Source organism: Callospermophilus lateralis, unplaced genomic scaffold (genome assembly GCF_048772815.1).
Source record: "Callospermophilus lateralis isolate mCalLat2 unplaced genomic scaffold, mCalLat2.hap1 Scaffold_45, whole genome shotgun sequence".
In the NCBI taxonomy this organism is placed as follows: domain Eukaryota; kingdom Metazoa; phylum Chordata; class Mammalia; order Rodentia; family Sciuridae; genus Callospermophilus; species Callospermophilus lateralis.
Window position 1 is genome coordinate 7,780,001 of NW_027514398.1, and position 25,494 is coordinate 7,805,494.

Sequence of the window (25,494 nt, forward strand, 5' to 3'; positions counted from 1 at the left end):
TTTCTCATTATGATGCTTTTTTTTATATTATATGAAGGTTTATATATTGTTGTGTATTCTAGTTTCTCTGATGCTTCCAAACAAGCCAGGCTGTCTCAATTCTGCTAGTCTCCACTTTAGAGACATTCAAGATTACTTTTTAGTTTTGTATCTTTCTAGTAATTAGACAAATCTCACTTCTCATTTCTGTGAACTGAACATGCTCTTACTCCTCCATTTAGTCTTGGCTTGGGTGCACTAATAGACGCATTAACATGCAAACTCAGATACATGGAGGTTGTTTTAGTCAGCTTTTCATTGCCATGACCAAAATACTCTACAAGAATAACTTAAAGGAGAAAAAGTTTATTTGGGGGCCCAGGGTTTCAGGGGTGTCAGTCTGTAGATGGTCAAATTAATTACTCTGGACATGGAGAGGAAAAACATCATGGGGAAGGGCATGGTGGAGAGACACAGCTCTTTTCATGGTAACCCCAGGAAACAGGGTTAAGAAAGGGACTGCAGAAAAGATGAATTCTTCCAACGCATGATGCAAGTGACACACATCCACCAGCCATGCTCCACCTGCTAATGGTTACCACCTGTGAGTCCATTCAAACTGGGATAGACTAATTAGGCCACAGCTCCTACAACCCAATCATTTCACTTCCCAACATTCCTGCATTAACATTGGAGCTGTTGGGGGACACCTCAAATACAAACTATTTTAGTTATCTTTGTGTTGCTGTGACCAAAAGACATAACAAAAAAAATCAGAAGAGGAAAAATTTATTTGCTGCTCCTGGTTTCAGAGGTCTCAGTCCATTAATGACCAGCTCCATTGCTCTGGGCCCAAGGTGAGGCAAAACATCATGGCAGAAGGGTTTGGAGGAGGAAAGTAAGTGGAGATACTTCCCTTACCAATGACAAAATATAAATCCCCAAGCATACCTCCAGTAGTGTACCTTCTCCAGCCACACCTTACCCATCTACAATTACCACACAGTTAATCCACATTAGGGGTTTGTCAACAGATTAGACTAAACCTCTCATAATCTAATAATTTTACTTGTAAACCTTCTTGTATTGTCTCACACATGAGCTTAGAGGGACACCTCATATCTACACCATGATACAAACTCTAATATAGGTATAACTATTTTTCTCTCCTTGAAAACTTCTTTTTACTGGGATTAAGGGAAGTTAATGGAAGACAATACTACATAATCTTCAGGGGCCCCTACAAAATGAAATGCAAGCCCCTTGTTAACCAGCCTGGAGATAGAGCTAAGTTGGTAGAGTGCTTACCTCACATGCACAAGGCCCTGGTTTCAATCCTCAGCACCATCAAAAAAAAAAAAAAGAGAGAGAAAGAGAGAGAGAGAGAGAGAGAGAGAGAGAGAGAGAGAGAGAAAGAGAGAGAGCGCATTATGGTTTTCAAGATGGTGTCAGCAGAACATTAAACTGAGTGGTGGACCTTTCTGAGCAGAATCCAATAAACCTATATAGGTCACAAATTCATGAAGCTGGCATGGATTGATTTTAGATTCTTCCCTTTCCTTTGGCTATGTCTACATTCTGGTAGACTTTCATAATACCTGCTATAGAAAACAGACATCTAATCTAGGGTGTCCTTTTTAATGATATCTGCTAAGACAGCCAGTATTTCTGACCCTTCATCGTTGATCCAAGCAGGTCACCTCATTCTCATTCATCTGGCCATTCTCCCATCTGCCTCTGCCGTTCTAGTACATGAGGGAAAAGCTTTGTCTACCCAAGAACTACATGCATCCCTGCTCTCAACTCCTCAAATCTATCTAGGAGCTCTCCTCCCCTTGGGACTGTGTTTGGGGGTTGGGAAACATGGTACCTTATTTATTAGCATCTATAACAGCTATATACTTCCTTTCCATCCACCTACTCCACATTACCTAACATAAAGGATTCTTACTTTGTCCCAGGTCATGGAGGAGATTTGCCTTGTATTTAAATTTTTTCTATGCCATGAGCCTTCTGCATTTTATCTTCAATGCTCAAACAATGAAACCACAAAAGCCAGCATGGGGCTCCTTCTCCCCTTCATTCAGCCTGTGTCATCTGCTGAAATATAGAACATCCAAGAGTAAAGTTATCTTAATAAAGGAGAAATTATGAAGGGGGTTGGGGAATGAGAGTAAAAAACTAGGAAAAAATAATAGCTGACAATTTAAATACACTCTCCAGCTACCTATGACATTCCTAAGGTTGGGAAGAATATATGTGTGAACCTCCCAGACAGCAGTGACCTCACCATCTCCCCAGATAACCAAGTGAGAAACAATGTTTATTGCCTTAATTATCCCTTCATGTTTATAAAATCTGAAGCATACACAGAGCAATCACTTTGTGGCAGACAGTGTTCTAAATGCTTTACATATCCTTATTTACTCATGGTGCCTGATTTATTCAAAGAAGCCTACTGAGCTAGCAGAATTATTGTTTCTATTGTGCAGATACAGAGTTGAATTACAGAGATGCTAAGGGACTTCTTACAGTCACACAGTGAAGGAGTCACGGATGCAGAAGTAAGACTCAGTTCAGGAGATTTCAGAACCCTCCTTCGATCCACTATCCGCTCCCACTTTTCCACACAGGGTACAGATTTTGACTTGATGTAATTCCCATCTTTAGGTATTAGGGTAATGTGGAATCATATTGCACAAAGCTCATTATTTCTACCAAATTGTGAGAAGGCCACCTATACTTCCTCTCTGCTTCCTCTTCCAAGTATTCACAAAAAGAACAGGGATTCTCTCTCTCTCTCTTGCCCTTTCTTATTTTTTTAAAAGAGAAAATGTAACAATTTCCTTCAGCCTTAAAATAATATTTTAGTGTATTTTCTAATTGAAATGATATACTGAACATATAGCAGATTTTTATTAGCAGTTATTAATATCACCCCACTACTAAGAACAGTAATAAAACCAACAGTAATACTTATTATATACATTTATTATTCTAAAGTTTTCATGTATGTCAATCCATTCTCACAAAACAGTTCACTTATTATAAAAGCTTCCTGTGATTTGACATGAAGGACAGTAACATCCATGGAGACTCTTTCCTCAGGATCTTCAAGAGTCTGTACTCTTTGTTGGTTATAACTTTTCTTTCTACCAAAGGAGAGGAACTGAGTCATGCATTCAACAACATTCATATTCATAATGAAAATTTCGCTCTATGGTTAGTCTCTTAAAAACAATTCATACAGAGCATACCTAAGAAATTAATTGGACCAAGACTATTTATTCAACTATTTAGGAAACTTTCAGTTTCCTAATTGTGGCTGTATTGAAGAGGGGGAATGGGGAACACAGGCAGCAAATGTCAGAGAGATACATGTAGGACGAAATTGAAAATGGAATTGTGCTGGACTGGCACCCCTCTGAAAATGTCCCCAGGAGACCAGAACCCTGGAGCAACAGAGCTCCCTCAGCCACAGGCTCAACCCCTGGTAGAGAAACTTAATGGAGAATGTGTTAATGCATCAAGAGAGCTTGCCCTTGACTTCCTAATCTGCACTTTGCCCTATAGGCATCTGCATCTCTTCATGAGATAACCTTGAAAATGAATTGCTCCCTACCAGGAGGACGCTGGTGCTTGCTGTGTGGGTATGTTTGTAATGATGGGGGAGAGTTCAAGGTCTCTCTTCTAGGGGTGGTGGAGAAAATCTGGGTTTGTATCCTCATAACACACTGTGAACAGTATTTTTAAGAAATGCCTTGTTTTTAGAAGTTGCTAAGGGTACAGTAAAGTTTCTCTTCAAGAAAGGAGACTTAGAAATTTTTTAAAGATACAATGATGTGGTGTTGTTCATTCATTCATTGATTTAAAAACATTCATGGACCATAACAAGAATATGGGCACTTGTCCATAAAATTTTTGTTCCAGTTTCTATTTGTTCAATTTTACTTTTTTGATCTGAAAGCTGCACGAACTCTGAATATGGGGAGTATGAACATACAACTAGTTTCCTCGGGATTCCTGTGGTTCTGTCTCTTGCTCTGTGTTATTATTAAGAGCATCTCTGACACTCTTGAGTGGAATTCTACTTGGGATATTAAGTGAATGGCCACTTTAGGGTAAGAGATTCAACATTATGCCCAACAGCTTTCTGCGGAAGCAGAACTGCTCTTTAATCCTCAAAAGTCTGCTCTCAAGTAGCAGCAGTTTAATAGAAAAATATGTCATCACCATCCTTCTTCTGGTTCATTTTGTTCCTTCTTTCTCTGATCCCTAATTGCCCCTCTGTTTCCCAGTCCCTTGACTTTGGTATTCTGCTCTGCATCTTTCTATCCTTTCACTCAAATCATCACCACATTTTAAAAAACAGACCCATGTCCCGACTCCATAGCCTAACTCAAGCTAGTTCTGAGCTAACTGCTGTAATGATCACAAAGTTTCCAGTGGGTTACATTAAAATAAAAGTTCACTTTTTCACTCATGAATTCGTTCTACATCAGCACTCTTGGTCTGGTGCTTCTTTTGGTGCAATTATTTTCCAAATGTTGACTCAAAGAATTCTTTCATCTTATGGCTTCACTGTCTCCCAGAATCAGAGTTTCTGTTGCTTTCAGCAAATAGAGGAGGACAAAGGACAGTGGGGCCAGAACTAAAGTAGCATGTGGTTCACCCACCAACAGTCTTTTGGCAAAATGTAGACAGATTAAATCACACATATCACCTGTTGAGTTTGGTTTTGTGGCTGGCTAATATCTTCTATGTGGTCCTTCAGTACCAATTTTCTTCTTTCTCACATACAGAGAACATTTTTTCCCCTCCTGATGGGAGATAACATAAAGTCACATTCAGTTCCTGTATTCATTTCAAAGTTCAGGGTTTCTGAGGGATAAGTCCTTCCTGCCAGGTTTAGACATGGATATTTGTGATCCAATGTCACATGGAGTAGAAGACAAATCATTTATACCTCACACCACAATACCACAGTACCCAATATGCAGGGGAGAGGCATAGATAAGAGAGCCATACTAAGCCACTTGGCCAAAGGAAGAATGGGAAATTCTGAAATCCAGCTAGATAGACATCAAGAAGAGCTTCTATCCTATAGAAGAGTTTGTTCCTTCAGTAGACTCTCATCCGTTTTCTGGGAGAAAATCCCTGTCCCTCATTCCTTGTGAATTTTTACTCTGCCCTCAAGGGGGCTCAGCCTTGAGGCCATGTTTTATGGTGATTTTTCTGTATCTTAAAAGGACATTAGGATATAGATTCTCCTCGGGGAATACATTGCTTTAGTAGCCTGTTTCTTTCATAGTTTTCTGATCTGTTTGCTTCTACTCAGTTCACTATACCAGTCAACCCAATGTTCTTTTCTACATGTAATTTTCATGTAGAAAATAAGAGATTTTCCCTGTTTTCCAGCCCATTCCGGGTTTTTCCTTCTCCCCTAACCCTTGTTTTTCTCTCTCCCTTTCTCTTTCTCTTTCTCTCTCTGAGCTTAATGATAATTACCTTGAGGCAATCTGCAGGAAAATGCATGTGTAGAAGATAATTAATCTTCCATTTGTCACAATATGGCATTAATAGTTCCCAACACACTATCTTATTGTTATTACATAAGGTCTAGAAACACTTAGGTTTCCCAACCTCACAAAGCCCCCTATTTCTGAATTATTTTTTCTCCCTTTCAGTATTGTTTGAAAACTGACTAATTCTTTCCTGAGCTCAATTCTTTCTTCAGATATTTTGCTAAAGGCTAAATAAGCCACATATTCTAATATGTTCTTCTGAACCACCTCTACTAAAAACAAACTCATTAGGGAAGTCTGTCCTCCAAATGATTGTAGGCCCAGTTCCCTATGCATTTTCAATTTGCATAACAAGGAGTCTCAGCTTCTCAGCTTCTGCTATTTCAGTCCTCCTTGCCCACTAAGTCAACATCAGGGAGGTTATTGTTATGGTAGAACCCAATTTTGAGATATGTATTTCTAGGCTCCTCAAGAAACTACTGGAAAATTCCAGGGACTGATGACCATAAAGACTTATTTTTAATTCCCTCAGCAGCCTCAGTACTGTGATCATGATGAATTATCTGTCCTGAGATTTACTTCTTAAAGAAATAATTCAGGGATTCAAAATATTTTCACCATGTAGATTCATCATCTCCTGGGGATTTAGAATCCTTTGTTTCCAGTTTCCTGGGTATTTCAGAAAAACCTGGTGTGTAAGGGCAAGGTCTGAAAGAATATCACTTCATTTTGCTTTTATCTCACTGGCCACAACTTGTCTCAATCCCCCACTTTACTGCAAGTGGAGCTGATAAATATCATTGAGTTAGGAAGAAAAGGAAGCTGAGAGTACCAGGTGTCAGTTACTGCTTCTCAACTCCAAACTGATACTCTGGTACTGCAAAATGAGCTTTGCCATAGATGTTGCAGTTGGAGAAGGACTCCTTTTCCTGGCTTGGTGTGATGAATTTTGTTTTGTCTCTTTATTATATTGAACAACCCCTTAATGCTTGTGTGTAATAACATCTAGCAGTCCTGTGACCCAGCTTCACTTCCTAGGGTATACAGTTCTTCAATAATCTTGTAGCTCAAGCACAGTACTGGTGAGTAACCCAAAATTCTGGTGTGAATGTCATACACTCCATGCCTTGCATTGACAGAAACACCTAACTCTTTCTGAACAATCTTAGCTGACTGGAACCACTATGGATTGCTGTCACCTGTTTGCATTTGTGAAGCAACTCCAACCTGAGCAAGCCAGCAAATGTCTCCACCTTCCAGTTGGCTGCAAACACACTTCTCTGTTAAATTCTAAAATTTAATTTAATTCTAGGCTTTAGGGATACAAAGTTCTCTTCTTTGGACACTATCTCTCAGTTCTAGAATGCCCTTATAAATAGATTCTCTTTACATGCTTTTTTTTGGGGGGGGGGAGGGTAGTGCTGGTGCTAGGTATTGAACCCAGGACCTTGTGCATGCGAGGCAAGTACTCATCCAACTGAGATACATCCCAAGCCCCCATCCTTACATTTTTATAGTTATTCTCTACCATAATTTAATAATAATTCTGTGTAATAATCTTCCCTTGTTGAGATGATTGTATAGTTTTTGCCTTCTTGGTTGGATCCAGGCTGTTACATTGGATTTGGTGATTATGAAGCAATTTCTATCCTAGCCTGAGTCACATACATGAGCTCTAGACTGTTTCTGTCAAGCTCTATAGCACAAAGCATATTTCATGGACAAGAGAACTGACACCCAGGTCTTCTGATTCTGAATCAATAAAGGCGATGGAAATCATACAGGACAAGGCAAGTAAAATTTTCAGTAGAAAATTCAAGTACAACAATATTATTTCTAAAGATATTGTTTCCTCGCTAAAGGTATTTAGAATGATAAAATAAATTATAGTTATGTTTAAATATTGAAAATACATTACCTTGATACTGCCAGATTTAGCAGACCTAAAATTAAATAAATGATTTTGCTCATCCATTTCTCTCTGTGTATAATGTTTTTTATTGAGACATAATTCAAATACCATAAAATTGAATTTGAAAGTGTATAATTCGTTGGTTTTTTAGGATATTCACAAAGTGTGTTAATATCACCATTATCTAATTCTAGAATACTTTTATTACCCTACAAAGTAACCCATACCCATTAGCAGTCACTCTCCATTCCTCCCTCCTCCCAACAGCTGGTAACCACTATCTACTTTTTTTATGTTTAGATTTAACTGTTCTGCACAGTTCATATAAATGAAATCATACCATACATGGTCTTTTGTGTCTGGCTTCTTTCATTTAGCCTCACACCTTCAAGGTTCATGCATGACGTAGAATGTTGCATAATATTTTTAATGGTCAACTTTTATAATCAACGTATATAAGCACACATAAAAATCTGTCCCCCTATTAGGATAGGCATCTAGTTTTTATTTTTGTAAAGGAAAGAGAAAAACTATGAGTAGAAAAGTAAAAATCTTATGTTTTCATAAAATTCTGAATGCAAGCAAGAAAGAAAGTGAAAAATACCTCCAATCCTGCCTTTTAAATTCCCTCTCATAGTATACTGCTACTCATAATCAACACTTACATAACACTTCAGAATTTCAACACGTTTTTATGTTGAATGCCAAAGGTAACACCTACTGCAGGAATTATATGCTGTGCTTTAAATCTAGGAGACTGTAGGAATAGTTTAAACAGTACCACTATTTTTTTTTAGTTGTTAGTATCACACATTCTAAATATATGTTAATAAAACCTCTAGTGTTTCTGTGAAAATGCTTCTGTGAATAGAGATTGGCAAAAACTGACAGAGGAGCTTACTTCTTATTTTTCTTTTTCTTTTTTTTTAAGAGAAATTCTTAAAGATGGGTAAACCATGAACATTTTCTAAATGAGCATTATGATCTAATTTTACCTAGGAGAGTTCTGTAATTTAAGAAGGAAGAAGAGATGTGAGCCGCAATACCATCATCACAATCATATCTACATGCAATGTTTTTTTCCAACCCTATCATCTGAGGTGCCAAAAGCAATTATTCTTGAGCACTAATAAAATTCTAGTCCATGTTCAGTAAGAATTGTTGCAAAACTCCTCTGAGATATGAAGTAGGAATATTATTACAGCTGGAGAAAGAGATGATGGTAAGTTAAGTGACTTGTCCAAGAAGACACAATAAATCAGATGTAGGCTTTGGGAATAAACCTTGACTTTCCTGTAAGACTTTTTTCTGTGATACCATGTGCCCTTTATGAGCCACTGGAAGTTTCCTCGTTAACCTTGCAGTTAATCTTCATGTTTTATAAGACCTTTTCCAAATACATAGATAAGATATTTTTAAATATGATTTCTTAGGCAATGTAAATTAAAGAAATCCACTCCTAATAAAGACCAGAGAAAATGTACTTTAGTCATAAGATATAGGAAACCCAGTGACTTAGACTAATGACTTCCATCTGCCCCTAGTAACTGATCTGGGGTTATCACATGGACTCACATATTACCCTTATAATTTGGTCCTGATAAATAAATATGTTAAGACTACTATCTAGAGTTTTTCAATAATGGGAGCAATATGTGGAATATAATATGAACTCCAAAGTCGTCTTAGTGAACTGCAAGCCAGGAAAGATAATGATTCTTCACAATGTTAAAGATACTTTTTCAAAAATTTTATTTGTCATATTCTATGCGGTAAATTGGACATATAGAAACTAAGAGGCAACTGTACTTCACAAGATGATTCTTATAACAAGATATCTGCTCCCTAGCTACTATCAGCTCTACTAGGTGATTCTTAGATTAGCCTCATTGTGCTCTTCTGTGTCTCAGAAGAATAGACACATCTCTTAAAAATGCATCCATGCAACTTCTATTATGCTTCCTAATTTGAATTTCCCATCTCTGTGTATAAAACAAATATGCAATCACTGTTCCTTAAGTACCTTAGCTACACTCTTTTAAGACAATAAGTTCTTTATTGTTTTCTATCCCAAGACCCACATGTAAGTGGCTGCATTTTCCCTTTGAATTAAACCTACTTCTTAGGTCCTAAGCCCAGAGATATAAACAAATTTAGTTTGTATTACATTAGTATTTGCAAAAGTACTCCTGACTTGATCATAAGGATAATAACCTTTTGCATCATTAAAGTATTATAATTAACATCTAAATATGAAAAAAAAACTAATAAAAGTTTTCTAGGACATTTTAAGAGGTTTGCCCAAGAATTTGTAAATTCCAGCATTAGAGGCAACAGAAAATTGAGAAACTGAAGGATCAATTATCAGGATGCCCTATTATATTTATATATATTTAATATAAGGAACAAGGAATCCGATCATGTTATGCAAAATAAAAACCACAACAGATGAGTATATATATATATATATATATGTATATATACATATATATACACACATATACATACACCTGTAGGATCATATACATATATATGATTATATCATATACAAAAATGTGTGTATGTATGTTATATATATACATATATATATGTATATATATAACAAATATATTTATTGTGTTATGCAATTGTCAGACTGGAGTCTGAAATCCACAGGGCAGGCAGGCTGGAACTCAGGAAGAGTTAATATGGCAGTCTAGGAGCAGAATTGCTTCCAGAGAAAACATCATTTTTGTTTGTAAGGCCCTCAAAAATCAGGTAGGTCTCCACCCAGGTTATTGAACATAATTTCTTCACTTAAATTCAACATATTATAGATGTTAATCACATTTTAAAATGTCTTCATATCAACACTTATATTAGTATTTGAATAAATAACTAGGATTATAGCCTACCCATGTTAACACATAAAATTAACTACCACAGCCTACTCCTTGACTCTGAGTACCTGTCTTTAAACCATGATTAATATCAAAAGAAGGACATAACAAGATCATGGATCTGATGACTATAAAACAACTGTACTGTACATAATCAAAATCATGCTAAGAATTTTTCCAGGAGAGGAGTCAAAGTCTATGGGTGATGTTTACTGTTCTCCTTCATATCCTGTAATTTTAAAACTATAATGTAAAGTTAACTATTATTCTTGCATCTGATTATATGATAATAGGATAAAAGGGAAGAGAATAAAGATTTTACAGACATACACACACACACATACACACACATATATATTTATATGCACACCCCAAACCATATTTATAACAAAATAAGGAAGTAACACTAATAGTAATTACAGTCATCAATTTTGAAACTGGTTATGTGGTCATAGTTTTATTTGCACCTGCTTTCTCCTTCTACCTATTATATATTTATATCTTTTCTTTTAGGAATTACATCAACTGGTTATCATTCTTTGCTGGGTGGGAAAAAACCAAATCTTCATTTCTGTAGGGTCTAGGTCATTAGCAGTTCTATCTGAATTGGACTATTTTAACTTTTCATATGTAAATAAGATACCAGCAGAATATAAGTTCATGAAAATAGAAATTAAAAAATTTTGCTAGTGAGTCACTTACCACAATAGTGGGTGGCACCATTCCTACTCTCACTCTTGATTCCTATCTGTGGAATAAGCTGTAGCACAATGAAACTCTGAATTAGAGCACATAAGTCTTTAGGAATAAAATTACTTCAGCTCTGAAAGGAGGTATCCAATGTGTACTGTAACTGGGTCCTCAAAAGGCCATTTCAGGGTTGAGGTTGTGGCTCAGTGGTACAGCACTCGCCTAGCATGTGTGAGACACTGGTTGGATCCTCAGCACAAAATAAAATAAAATAACCTAATCAATAAATGGGCCAAGGACCTGAACAAACACTTCTCAAAAGATTATATACAATCAATCAACAAATATATGAAAAAATGTTCATCATTGCTAGCAATTAGAGAAATGCAAATCAAAACTACTCTAAGATTTCATCTCACTCCAGTCCAATTGTATTATGAATACAAACAGTCAGTGTTGGCGAGGATGTAAGGAAAAAGTACACTCATACACTGCTGGTGGGACTGCAAACTGGTGCAGCCAATATGGAAAGCAGTATGGAGATTTCTTGGAAGATTGGGAATGGAACCACCACTGGACCCAGCTATACCACTTCTCAGTCTGTACCCAAAGGACTTAAAAACAACACACAACAGTGACACAGCCACATCAATGTTTACAGAGGCACAATTCATGATACTTAAACTGTGGAACCAACCTAGATGTCCTTCAATAGATGAATGGGTAAAAAAAAATGTGGCATATATACACAATGGCATATTACTTAGCAATAAAAGAGAATAAAATCATGGCATTTGCAGGTAAATGGATGGAGTTAGAGAAGATAATGCTACGTGAAGTTAGCCAATCCCAAAAAACCAAATGCTGAATATTTTCTCTGCTATAAGGAGGTTGATTCATAGTGGGGTAGGCAGGGGGAGCAAGGGAGGAACAGACGAATTCTAGATAGGGAAGAGGGGTGGGAGGGGAAGGGATGGGGCATGGGGTTAGAAATGATGGTGGAATGTGATGGACATTAATATCTAAATTAGATGTATGGTGTGAATTGGTGTGAATATACTTTGTGTATAACCAGAGATATGAAAACATATGCTATATATGTGTAATATGAATTTTAATGCATTCTGCTATCAAATATAAATAAAATATTCAAATAAATAAATAAATAAAATTACAATAGAGACTTAAAAAAAGGCCATTTCATCATTCTGTCAAGTCACCTGCTTCAAAATAATGGGATACATAATAATGACCAGTGAAATCCATCACTGTGGACCCATTTCCTTACTTCATCCATTGTAAAGGAAGTTCTTTGATAAGTTCAGTATCATTGTAGAACATTTGGTGATGGATAAGGTATTCAGAACATCCATGAATGGTAATTGTGACAGAAGATTTATGTTCAGGGAAAGCAAATTCATAGCCAAAAAAAAAATGTCTATATCAGGAAACTTAAACTCACATTATATACATTTATCCTCCAAACCAGAGATAATAAGCTGATACACACAGTAAAAAAATTATATTGGCCACTGAGGGCAGATGGACAGCAGCAAAGACTGTGTGAACTTTGAATGAACACATTGTCTTTGATCTCTAGTAAGAACTTATTTCTTTAACTTATACTACTGATAAAAAACTGCAGAAGAATTATTGTTTTTTATCTGGAAACTATATTCTATTACCTTAAAATTAATTGCAGAGTCAAGTAGAAACTCCCCAGTACCTAAGAGAGGCTTAAGACAAAAAATATTTTAAGGAAAATAAGGTTTATGTTAAGAATTATTTCTCATTTCAGAATGTAGTCAGACAAATAACTTTTATTGAAATGTTTACGTAATATTGCAATTTTCATCCTTTTAGTGGTATTAAATGGAGAAATGTATTTAAAGCATTAATATCAGCACACAAAACATAGACACTGATTAAGTTCATTACCCCAGAAGATATCAATACCCACCTGTTTTCACAACAATTCTGTGAAGCAGTTTATAATTAATCATATTTCATAGCTGTAGAGACTGAAACTAAAAGAGTTAAAATTGCCTAAAAGTTGAACTTGAGGAGCTGACCATAATTATGGTTGTATTCCCTTCAAATAATATTTACAGTAGATAAGTTGTGCATATGTGTATGTGTGTCTGTGATTTCAAAACAAATACAGATTTATTGTAGAAAAATTTGAAGGCATAGAAGCCCACAGAAAAGAAAATTAACTAACTTTGTCTTTATATTTTTATGTATAAATTGCATACGTGTATGGATAATAAAATTTAATAATAATGATACTAATACTCAACTTTACAGAATCCTTTTATGAGTCAGGAGTTTATATAGATTAAACCATTTAGCTCCTACAAATATTATGGAGGCCCAACACACTTCTTTTCTCCCTTGGTCAATGAGGAAACAGAGGCCTAGAAAGATTAACAAGCTTTTCAAGGTCACTAAGCTCAATGGTTGAGGCAGCTCACTTCCAGGATGGCTGGACAATAGTATCAGCACCTCCAATCACTGGACTGGTAACCACAATACGGATATACCTTCTTATACTGAAATCATGCTGCACACTTTACTACAGTGGAACTTTTCACTAAAACATATGATGCTACTAACTTTTCATGTCATTAAATGTACTTCTACATGTTGATGTTTATTGGTACAACTTAAAAAGTGAACCATTCTTTACTTCACCAATTATATACTGCTGGATGCCCTTAATTTTATGCATCATCTGGGCTGCATAAGATATGACCAAATAGCTGGGAAATATTATTTCTGGTTATTATTGTAAGGGTATTTCCAGAAGGAATTAATTATCATATCAATTTGTAGACTGAGTCAAGAATATTGTCCTCACAAAGGGAGTGGGCATTATTCAATCTATTGAGGAACAGAAAGAAGAAATGCAACTTTGCTCTAATATGAGGTTGAGACACCAGTCTTCTGCCTTCAAATACCTGCATCCTACTCCCTGTAGATGGTAGATCCTGGGACTTCTCAGCTTCCATAACCAGGTAAGCCAATCTCTCACAACAAAATCCTTTCTGTATACTTCTCTCAGTTCCATTTCTCTGGAGAACCTAACTAATACACTCTTATACACATTAAGTAATCTGAATTTATTATTAATATTAAGTATGTCTTTCCTCTTCTCTTGTGATGTGTCTGTCCAGGAGAAGGAGCATAGATCTTGCCAGCCTCCAAACACATCCACCCTGCAACACAACTCAAGGCTTCTTCCAAAATTTTCTCTGAACTGCTAGAGATTTGTATTCAAGAATTTTCCTCACATATTGCAATGAGATTAGAGATCTGTTTGTTAATTTTACTTTGTGAGAAATATGGCTATCATAATTAATGCCTATGGAAATCAGTTTTTAAAGAATAAGGTTTAAGGGGCTAGGGTTGTGGCTCAGCGGTAGAGTGTTCACCTAGCACGTGCAAGGCCCTGGGTTTGAACCTCAGCACCATATAAAAGTAAGTAAATAAAGTTATTTTTAAAAGAATAAGATTTAAAATATCAAGAAAAGGAATGATTTCTTTATTTTTTTCAAATACAATGGAAGATGGATGTAGGGGACATCATACTATGGGAAAGAGTTTTGGACTAAAATCTGGGAAGCCATCCCTAGGAGTTTTCTTATTTGATCTTGATTTTGTACCTTCAAAGTATTTGAAGACAAACTTCAGGACATCTAGATGCTGAAATATGTTTATTTGTATTACCAGTACTCAGCCACTTCATGCACAGCTACCCAGAGCCCTAGGTTCCTTTCAGCATGGTAATCTCTGAGGCCAGACATTGAGGAATTAAAGGAGGCTAGGGTATTCAGACAGCTGGAGATAATCCCTTACAATCAAAGGACATGCAGAAATTCAGCAGAAATTTCAGGGTGAGGTGTCTGCCTGGCTGGATTATAGGAGGCATCCACACAGAGTCAACTGGGATTAAATACTAGTAAGGGAATTTTTCATTGTTTTGATCTTATTTTAAGACCTAAGGAAGAGATTGTGATTGGTTTGAACCTGGTCTAGAAGTCCAAAGGTAGACATTTCTTTCATAAACAGCATGAGTTCTTTTGTCCTGTGACTGGGGTGTAGAAAGGATGTGTTAGGGCCAAAGGGCTTTGTGTATTAAACACAAGATCAAGTTTTATTCCTAAAATTCTGCAGCATAATTGTGTACTCCCAACAGGAGCAATTAATCTGAAACCCTGTAGACCTGACTTCATTCTTTGTATTATTTTCCCTAAAATCTCTACATAAAACATTCTGACTTTCAACTTTTTTCATCAATTCACTTTTTCTACAGTCCTAAATTATATTTCAGCAACTGCCATTTCCCCTCATAGGTCCAAGATTCATGAGGCAAATAAATATTTCTTCAGTGAGAAGTGTGTTGTAGGAGCAGGAAGCCGCGCCAGCCGCCCAGCCAGACCGGAGCAGGAAGCCGCGCCAGCCGCCCAGCCAGACCGGAGCAGGAAGGCACCAGCCGCTCAGCCAGACCAGAGGAGGAAGTCCGGTCCTGCCCCAAGCGCTAGTCTCCAGGAAGCCCATCGACCCTTAAAACCCATAAAGTGGGTGTGGCTACCAGCACGGTTGCAGCTGATCAAGGTACCCGGTTTCCAACTAACCCACCCTTAGCTGCGATAACTCAAAATATTTCCCACAAGCTTTTGGGGATTGTAGCTATCAACACAAAACAACAACTGTAGAGGCACCTGGTTTCTACCTCAGAGACTAGAGTAGGGAAGATACAGGTGGAAGCTCATTTCCCTTCACACTGGCTATACCCACCACCCTGAATACAGAGGCTCAAACTAGAAATAGACAATGCCACCTACTGGAAGCAAGGAAAACAGTGTTCTGAGAGACCTTTTTTTCCCTCTCTTTCTCTTTTCTTCTCTCTCTTCCACAACTTCAGCATATGTGAAACCAAGAACTGTGCATGAACAACTGAATTACCAAAGTAATATAATATAGAGGAATTGCATATACCGCACCTCCCCCCCATTTTTTTTCTTTATTTCTATCTTACTTTCCTTTCCCTTCTCTTATTTCTCTTTTCTTGCTTGTTATTTTTTTTATTTTCTTTTTTTTAATTCATATTCTCTCTATACCACTTTCAATCGCCTAACTTTTGCTATCTATACATAGGGTAACTATCTAAATAGGAGGTTAAGTCTATACATTCTTCCATAGATTACCAGTCGAGTGGTTAGAGTTCTCCAAAGGTGCTAAGTTAGTTTAACCTCATTGCCTCACTCCTTTCCCTTTAAGTATAACATCCTTTGTCTGAAATTAAGTTTTCTATATGCCACCAGATATGGTACGCCTTTTATGAAACTAAGGAATATATTCTTAAGTAATAATTAAATCCAACATCAATAGTCTTAGGATCTAACTATAAATGTATTAATAATGAAAACTTGTCCTTAGATAATGTACTGTTGATATTGGGATCTGTTAACATTGTCTTTCTCCACAAAAGAGGGATTTTGGAGCTATTCAAGAACAATACAAATATATAAGGGGAAAAACATTAGCTCAACAGTTTCACAAAGCTAGAAAGAATCATGAGCAGTATGAAAAGACAAGGAAAGAAAGGACCACAAACAATACAGGTCAATTCAACATTAGATGAGGTAATATCTGCAGCTGATGGAATGTCAGACAAAGAGTTCAGGATATACATGCTTCAGATGATCTGGAGTCTCAAGGAAGACATTATTCATCAAATTCAGACAATGAAAAATCACTTTGACAATGAATTACATAAACAAATCCAAGAAGCAAAAGATCAACTCTATAGGGAGATAGAGGATATAAAAAACAAACAAACAGAAACCCTGGAAATGCAGGAAACAATAAACCAAATTAAAAACTCAAATGAGAGTATTTCCAGGAGAGTAGAACACTTGGAAGATAGAACTTCAGACAACGAAGACAAAGTTTTTCAACTTGAAAAGAACATAGACAGCTCAGCGAGAATGTTGAGAAATCATGAGCAGAACATCCAAGAATTATGGGATAAATCAAGAAACCAAACCTAAGAGTTACTGGGATACAAGAGGGTACAGAGGTCCAAACCAAGGGAATGAGCAATCTATTCAATGAAATAATACTAGAAAACTTCCCAGACTTAAAGAATGAAAAAGAAATCCAAATACTAGAAGCCTACAGGACACTGAATATACAAAATCATAAGAGATCCACACCAAGACACATAATAATGAAGATGCCCAACATACAGAATAAGGAGAGAATCTTAAAAACCACAAGAGAGAGGAAGAAGATTACATTTAGGGGTAAACCAATCAGGATAACTGCTGATCTTTCAACACAGACTCTGAAAGCTAGAAGATCCTGGAACAACATATTTCAAACACTGAAAGAAAAAGGGTTCCAACCAAGAATCATGTATCCAGCGAAATTAAGCTTCAGGATTGAAGATGAAATAAAAATCTTCCACGATAAGCAAAAGTTAAAAGAATTTGCAGCTAGAAAACCAGCTCTTCAAAACATCCTTGGCAAAACATTACAGGAAGAGGAAATGAAAAATAACAATGAAAACCAACAACGGGAGGTAGTACAATAAAGGAAAAACTAAGCATAGAGGAAAAACAAATCATGTTAAGTATCGTACATAACCAAATATGGCTGGAAATACAAACCATATCTCAATAGTAACCCTAAATGTTAATGGCTTAAATGCACCAATCAAAAGACATAGGCTAGTAGAATGGATTAAAAAAAAGATCCAACAATTTGCTGCCTATAGGAGTCTCATCTGATAGGAAAAGACATACACAGACTGAAGGTGAAAGGTTGGGAAAAATTATATCACTCATACGGACCCCGGAAGCAAGCAGGGGTGTCCATACTTGTATCAAATAAAATAGACTTCAAGCCAAAGTTAATCAAAAGGGATAAACAAGGACACTACATACTGCTCAAGGGAACCATACACCAACAAGACTTGACGATCATTAATATATATGCCCCAAACAATGGTGCAGCTACGTTCATCAAACAAATTCTTCTCAAGTTCAAGAGTCTAATAGACCACAACATAATAATCATGGGAGATTTTAACACACCTCTCTCACCAATGGACAGATCTTCCAAACAAAAATTGAATAAAGAAACCATAGAGCTCAATAATACAATTAATAACTTAGACTTAATTGATATATACAGAATATACCACCCAACATCAAGTGGATACACTTTCTTCTCAGCAGCACATGGATCCTTCTCAAAAATAGACCATATATTATGTCACAGGGCAAAGCTTAGCAATTACAAAGGAGTTGAGATACTACCATGCATTTTATCTGATCATAATGGAATGAAATTGGAAATCAATAATAAAATGAGAAAGGAAAAACCCTACATCACATGGAGATTAAACAGTATGCTACTGAATGGACAAAGGGTTACAGAAGACATCAAAGAGGAAATTAAAAAATTCTTAGAGGTAAACGAAAACTCAGACACAACATATCGAAATCTTTGGGACACTATGAAAGCAGTACTAAGAGGAAAATTCATTTCATGGAGTTCATTCCTTAAATGAAGGAAAAGCCAACAAATAAATGACCTCATAGTATACCTCGAAGCCTTAGAAAAAGAAGAACAAATCAGCAGCAAATACAGTAGAAGGCAAGAAATAATTAAAATTAGAGCTGAAATCAATGAAATCGAAACAAAAGAAACAATCGAAAAAATTGACAAAACTAAAAGTTGGTTCTTTGAAAAAATAAATAAGATTGATAGACCACTAGCCACGCTAACAAAGAGAAGAAGAGAGAGAACCCAAATTACTAGCTTACGGGATGAAAAAGGCAACATCACAACAGAGAAGTGTGTTGTAGCCAGCACTATTTTAAGGAGATATCAGATCTCTCAAGTCTTTAAATTGGATTTTCTTCTCAGATACATATATTTTTTTCCATTTAATAACACACATAAAATGGATTCACTGCATTATATTCAGTACCTAAACCTTGACTCATGGAGAAACCTTTCCTTTGATGAACTCCAATCCAATACTATGATCACTCTTCTTTTTGATTTATCTATAGTGTTAAGAAATAAGCTCTAAACTTTACAACATTGGACGCTTTATCAGGTAACCACAGAATTAAGCATACCAGGCAACTTGAAAGAAGAGATACTTTCCTCAAAGCTGATGGCAGTAGATGTTACAAGATAAAATGGAAAAAAAAAAACACCTCATGTACAAATGCCTGGGGCAAGACTTATACAACCAGCATAAATGACAGCTTTTTCATTTATGATCTGGAATTTGTGGGGGGCAAAGCTCCATGGTGGAAGTCAGAAACTTTATACACAAAAGCACCATCAGAGCCGAAGCTGTGTCTCCCTTCCTTAGAAACTGTCAATGGTTCCCCATTGCTTACAGGATAAGTCCAGATGCCTTAGAATTCACAGCAGCTCTTTATGTGTGTTTCAGATCAGCCTCTGCTGTCTCTCTTTCCCATTTCTGTCTTTGTCCCAAATGCCTGTGCTCCATCTAGCCCTTAAAAATGCCCTTGTTTTCTCATCCTTGAACTTTGGATTTTGCTGTATCTTCAAATTCAGATATCCTACCTTAATTGCACAACCTGAAATTTCTATGCCGCCTTTAAGGACAGCCTCAGAAATCTTTACTTTTCCCTAGCCCACACCCTTAAACTAAGGGTCTTGTGCTTTCTAACCTGTCACAGAAAACACAAACCCACTCTTCCTCCATCTTGTGTTGAAGAATTAATTGATCACTGATACATGCATAATAGCTTGAGCATCTCCCTATCCTTCATTTGCTCGATAATTCAGGTATTATTTCTTTCATAGATTATTTATGAAGTGTGTAGGGAGTCTTTTCTGCTGATTGGTGGTCAATTACTGCTCCAAATTCTGGGAATTAAGCAGTGAACCAGAGAGACAGAGACTGAGAATCTCAGGGCTAATAATCTAGCTACTTACCTTAAATTTCTTTTCTTTTCTTTTTTCTTTTTTTCTTTTTAATGTGGTGCTGAGGATTGAACCCAGTGCCTCACACATGCTAGGCAAGTACTCTACCACTGAGCCACAACCCCAATCCTTTACCTTAAATTTCTTTACATTTTATTATGATTAGCCACTTTCCCATCTGCTAAGGGAAAACTTAATAATAATCTTTGAATCAACAAGGTTGTGTAGTGTGGTTAATATTTGTGAACATATTCATCTAATTTGAATTGTTCCCCAAACAGCTTTATTACTGTTATAGTTGGTAAATGAGGTATCCACCAGAAGCTCACAATCCAAGAAGGTTCAGAGGGGAAATGATTGGATTGTGAGAGTCTTAACCCAATCAGTGAATTAATCCCTAATTGGATTAACTGAGTGGTAACTAGAGACAGGTGGGGTGTGGCTAGAGGAAGTGGTTAATTGGGGGCATGGCTATGGGGTATATATTTTGTATCTGGAGCTGTAGTCTCTCTGCTTTTTGACCACCATGATGTGAGCTGCTTTCCTCCTCCACCCTCTCCCGCTATGATGTTCAGCCTCACCTAGAACCCTAAGAACAGAGCCTACCTTCTTTGGACTAAGACCTCTGAAACCGTAAGCCCTCAAATAAACTTTTCCTCCTCTACAGTTGTGCTGGTCAGATCCTTTAATCACAGCAGCAAAAAAAAAAATAAAATAAAATAAAAAAAAATAGCTGACTAAAACACTTACCTTGTGTAAAATTTCTCTTGGAATCTCATAGCAGCCCTGTGAGGTGGGCCCTGATTGGGAAGGCAAGAAACTACCTCTGATGACAGTTATTAGGTAGTGGAGTCAGAAATTGAACTCAGGTATGTGTGACTCCCTGAGTAAAGAGAATGAAGGAACGAATGAATGAACTCAATGCAATAGAAAGTGGTCAGTTCTTCAGTGCTCCACATATGATGGATAGGGAGTTGCTGCCTACCAAAATACTACACAATGAGCACAAGTCTCTATTCTTGGTATGGAGGAGAGAGAGCGGGTGGCTTCATAAGCTTGAAGAGTTTGAAGCTTACACTAAAAATGTGTCTTCTGTGTACTTCACCACTACACCCGGATCTCCTTGGGAATGTTACTCATGTTTTACTTATGGTGATTTACTCATGTTTTACCTTCTTTGTAAAGATGATTTCAGACTGCCTTACAAAGGCATGGTTTTAACAAGATTTAGTAATGAAATCCCTGTTTTTCTCACCCTGGGTCTTGGTCTCCAGTTTTCCTGGGGTGAGAAGTTGCTCTTTTTCCCTTTAGGGGCTACAGTGGAATGTCAGCCATGTGGCTTTCTTTCCCCAGGGATGCATCCTGGCCACCACCCCTTGGTCTCCTGGGGAGGTAGCCTCAAGCTGCTCTGAGAGTGACTGATCATCTTTGAAATTCCTCCCATTGCCCCACCCCTCAAAGCCAGTTTCATTACACATAATTTTAACATCAAACCATGACAAATAGACTACCTATAGTTGGTAAAAAGTCTTTTCAGTGTTTTCTCCTTAATGCTGCTTCAGACATTTAGAAACTTTATTTACATTTAAAGCTCTTCAATGTAAATAGTGAAGAGAAGGAACCACATGTACTAAGCCTGAAGGCTGAGAGAATTGTTATGACTGGATGTTAAATGTGGGCCTGTTTTCTGACAAGTTGTGTAATTTCATAAAAAAAAAAAAAAAAAAAAAACGCCAGTGGGGAGACTTTTATCATTCCTCTTGGACTCACTATTTTTTTCTTAGACATAATACTAACATAATATGAAGAAATCATATACTAAAATTGAACTAATTTCTCCGATTTTGCTTATAAAAATGGACACAAAAGTTCTGATCACTTCCTTGAAATGGTTGATTATTGACTACATATAGATTTCAATTGCATTGTTGATATTATCGTCTTTGCCTTTAACTTCCCTAACGTTATGTTTTAAATATTGGAGACAAAAATAATTTTCACAGGGAGGAGTCTGAGAGGTGATCTCCTTTGCCTTCACTTTGTGTTTTCCGTGCAAAGCATCATTAATGTAAGCTCCAGGTGTCTCCCCACCCCCATTACTCCTGAAGAATGAAGGAACTTCTCAGGCTGGTAAATCTGAACGGCTAGGCAGGCTAGGCAGGCTAGGCAGGCTAGGCATGCCTAGCTCTAGCCTTCCTTTTTTCCTTCTCTGTAGGATGTGCCTGTCTGAAAATAGCGAAGGCTTTGGTCTGTGTGAGTGAGAATAGCTTCTCAAGGAGTTTGAAGTTCACAATCTGCCCAACTAGACACAGTGACTCTGGATTCAAAAGTTGGGAGAGAGGTATTGTACTGGGGACCCAGTCAAAACTCAGCATTAACTCAGAACAATTAAAAGATAAGTTTTGTAAGGAAGGAAGTGTTCTCAAAAATTAGTCTAAGAAAATGTTTTTTTTTTAAATATGGATATACTTTTAACTTTAGATCCTGACTCTAAAACTCAATATTAGATGTGTCCAATTCCAAAATTTCTGCTATCACTGTGTGTTGAACTCTGTATGCTTCTCTCAATCCTGCTTTTATTGTACTTTTATGCCTAAAGAGCTAATATTCTATATTTGTTGCCTAAGCGCAGATTGATAGATAAACTTTGGAAATAACCAAAAATGGCAAGGTTATAAGATAGGAGATTCTTGAGTTGTTTATCTACAAATGAGAAAAGTAAAGTTTGGAACTGCATAGCACAACAAGAAACATCATCTCTTTCATCCAATCTTTATTTAACAAATGGATCAGGATGCACAGGAGTCCACAAGAATACTCATCAAAACCTAGGGAATAAACAAGAAAGACAGATTTGAAATATGTGAGATGTAAAAATGGGCAACATATAAAAGTTGATTAAATGTGTGACATTTAGAAGAAGGAGGAGGAGTCAAAAATAACTTCTAGATTTCTACTTTGGGTGACTGGTATCAATCTAGACAAGATTATTCTAACAGGAGTCTATTTTAAGGGGAAGATGAAGTTTATTCAGATAGAGGAGGCCAGTAGAAATTTGGACAAAGTTTTCTGTCCAGATTTAAGCTGGAGATGAAAGATGAAACCATAAGAGCACATGGTTCATGGTTCAGAACTGTAAAAATGAGATGAGCAGCGGGCTCAAAACTCCACCCCGGGGAACACCTCCATTTAGAGGGTAGAAAGCAGGAAGGAAGCCATGAAAGGAAAAGAGAAGGTACTGCCAAATGTAAAATAAGAATAAGAAGCAGAGTTTCCAGAAAACAGTGATCAATCATCTTAAGTGGTTAAAGAAATCCAGCAGGATGAGGACTGAAAAATGATTATGGAATTTGGTAATGAGAAGTGACTAATGGTAATCTTACCAGCAAAGAAAATGATAAGAAAGAGATTGCAAGGGACTCGAGATTGTCACATAGTAGAAAATGGAGAAAGGGTATAAGCTTCTCCCTAGAGGATTTTAAGGACTCACTCAATACTACACAGCAGAGTTCCAGTTAGAGAGGGGCAGGCAGAACTCAAACTTGAGGTAGGTCATGCAGCTGGCCACTCAATGGCTGGGCAAAAGCCAGAACTCCTTCTCCTAAGTTCAGACCTAACACTTTTAGATCAAAGTTCCTTGAAAATGAGTATACTCTTATACCCATTTTCCAATATCATGGTAGTACAGATGAGTCACTAAGGGTAATTTTCCAAGTATATATGAAAACACACAGTAAGATCTGAAGAGGTAAAACATTTAGCTGATTTATTTAGAGGAGCTAAACAAATTGCATATTCTAAACAAACAAAATTAAGTAAGACCCTCGTAAATGCAAGTACATGTTCAACTTTAGAGACCACTTACTGAAACCAAGTAGTCTTGGTGAGTAAAACTGAATGGGTATGTTATTGCATAACATAATTCTGTTGTGTGAGCTTTCCTAACAATCAAGGTCTTTAAGTCAATTTAAAAACTAGGTTAAGAAACAAAACACACAGACATGCAAAGTTACTAATGCTTGCGGGGGGTGCACAGAATTCTTCTCAGCATAGAAGAACTTAATGAAAGAAAGAACCTGAGTCTCATAATATGTTCTGGGAACACAGAAAAGCTGTATGTTTCTAGTTTTGTGGGGAGTGGATGCAGATAAAGCTGGCCATGACGGCCGGAACCAGATAATGAAGGGCTTTATACATCATGCTAAGAAGTCTGGACTTATCCTGTCGCTTAGCAGAGAGCCAATAAAGACTTTTAAGTAAGGGATTATCATGATCAGATTTCTTTTTTCTGGCAACTTTGGTGTGGAGGAGAACTGAAGGAGGAGGACAAAGACTGGAATCAAAAAGACCTGTTAGTAAGTCTACTTATCCCCTTTCTTCCTTCTGCCTCAAGATTGTTGGTTACCAGTGCTTCAGACCTCTTCGTCTGGCCTTTCTTTCCAAGACCTTCACTGGTCTGGGTTTTCACTCACTCTAACACATTGATATGGGTGCTCGTGTGCACCATGCACACATGCACCCAGAGCATCTTCAATTCTAATTCTTCCTAGGCAGGATCAGGTTTTCCTGTTGTATCCGGATCATCCAGAAGTCATGTCAAGGAACAAAGGACATAAAATATGACACAGAGACACCTTGACTATTGAGAAGATATAAAAGATACATCGGATTTGCTCAGGTATGGGGATAGGGTCATGTGAAAGTATGAAAATGATAGTCAAGGTGCTTTCACGAATTTAATATGAAAGGTTTCTGCTTTCTATATCTTTACAGTGTATATCTCATAGAATGCATGGAAATATATGAAGAATGCTAAAATGCAATACAAGAAAATAATTGGAATGGGAAACAGAAGCTCCCACCTTGAAGGAAAAAAAAGAGTGAACCTTAAAATTTAATAAAATATTGGCAAATGATGATTCAAACCAAGCCAGCTTAGGAGATGAGTAACAGAGTGATCTGTTTATCTAGTTTCAGTGGAGCAAGTGTTTCTAGGTTAATAAGTGCAGGGGGACAACTAAATACATATTCCTTGGTAATAGCTGTCAGCATCAGAAGATTGGAGTGATGCAGCCTGCATAAATTGCTAAATGGAAACTTTAACACATAGCTGTGCTGTCTTTAATGTTGGAAATATTGTTTGTGGAACATTTTTTTCCAATCCCCGGAAAAACAAAGTCATATCTGCAGCTTTTTATCTTATTCTTGTTAAAATACAGGGAAAAGTGCAATGATCTAATCTAGACCATGAGGTGAAAAGAGGGAAGTATTATTTCATAGGTCATTGAATCATTAGATACTCTTGAAAGTTGCAGATTTGAAATATGACTATTTGTTGCAATGGTGCAAATTTTATTTCAGGGGAAGCTGTTTGCATATGCCCCCCACCACTTGGGAGGCCTTTGAAAATATTGGAGCTGCACTGAAAGCAATTGGTATCTACAGCTCTCTATGCACTCCTAGAAGAACTCAAGGTCCGTTTCCTACCCTTGTGATTTTCTTTTTCTTTTCTTTTCTTTTTTTGAGG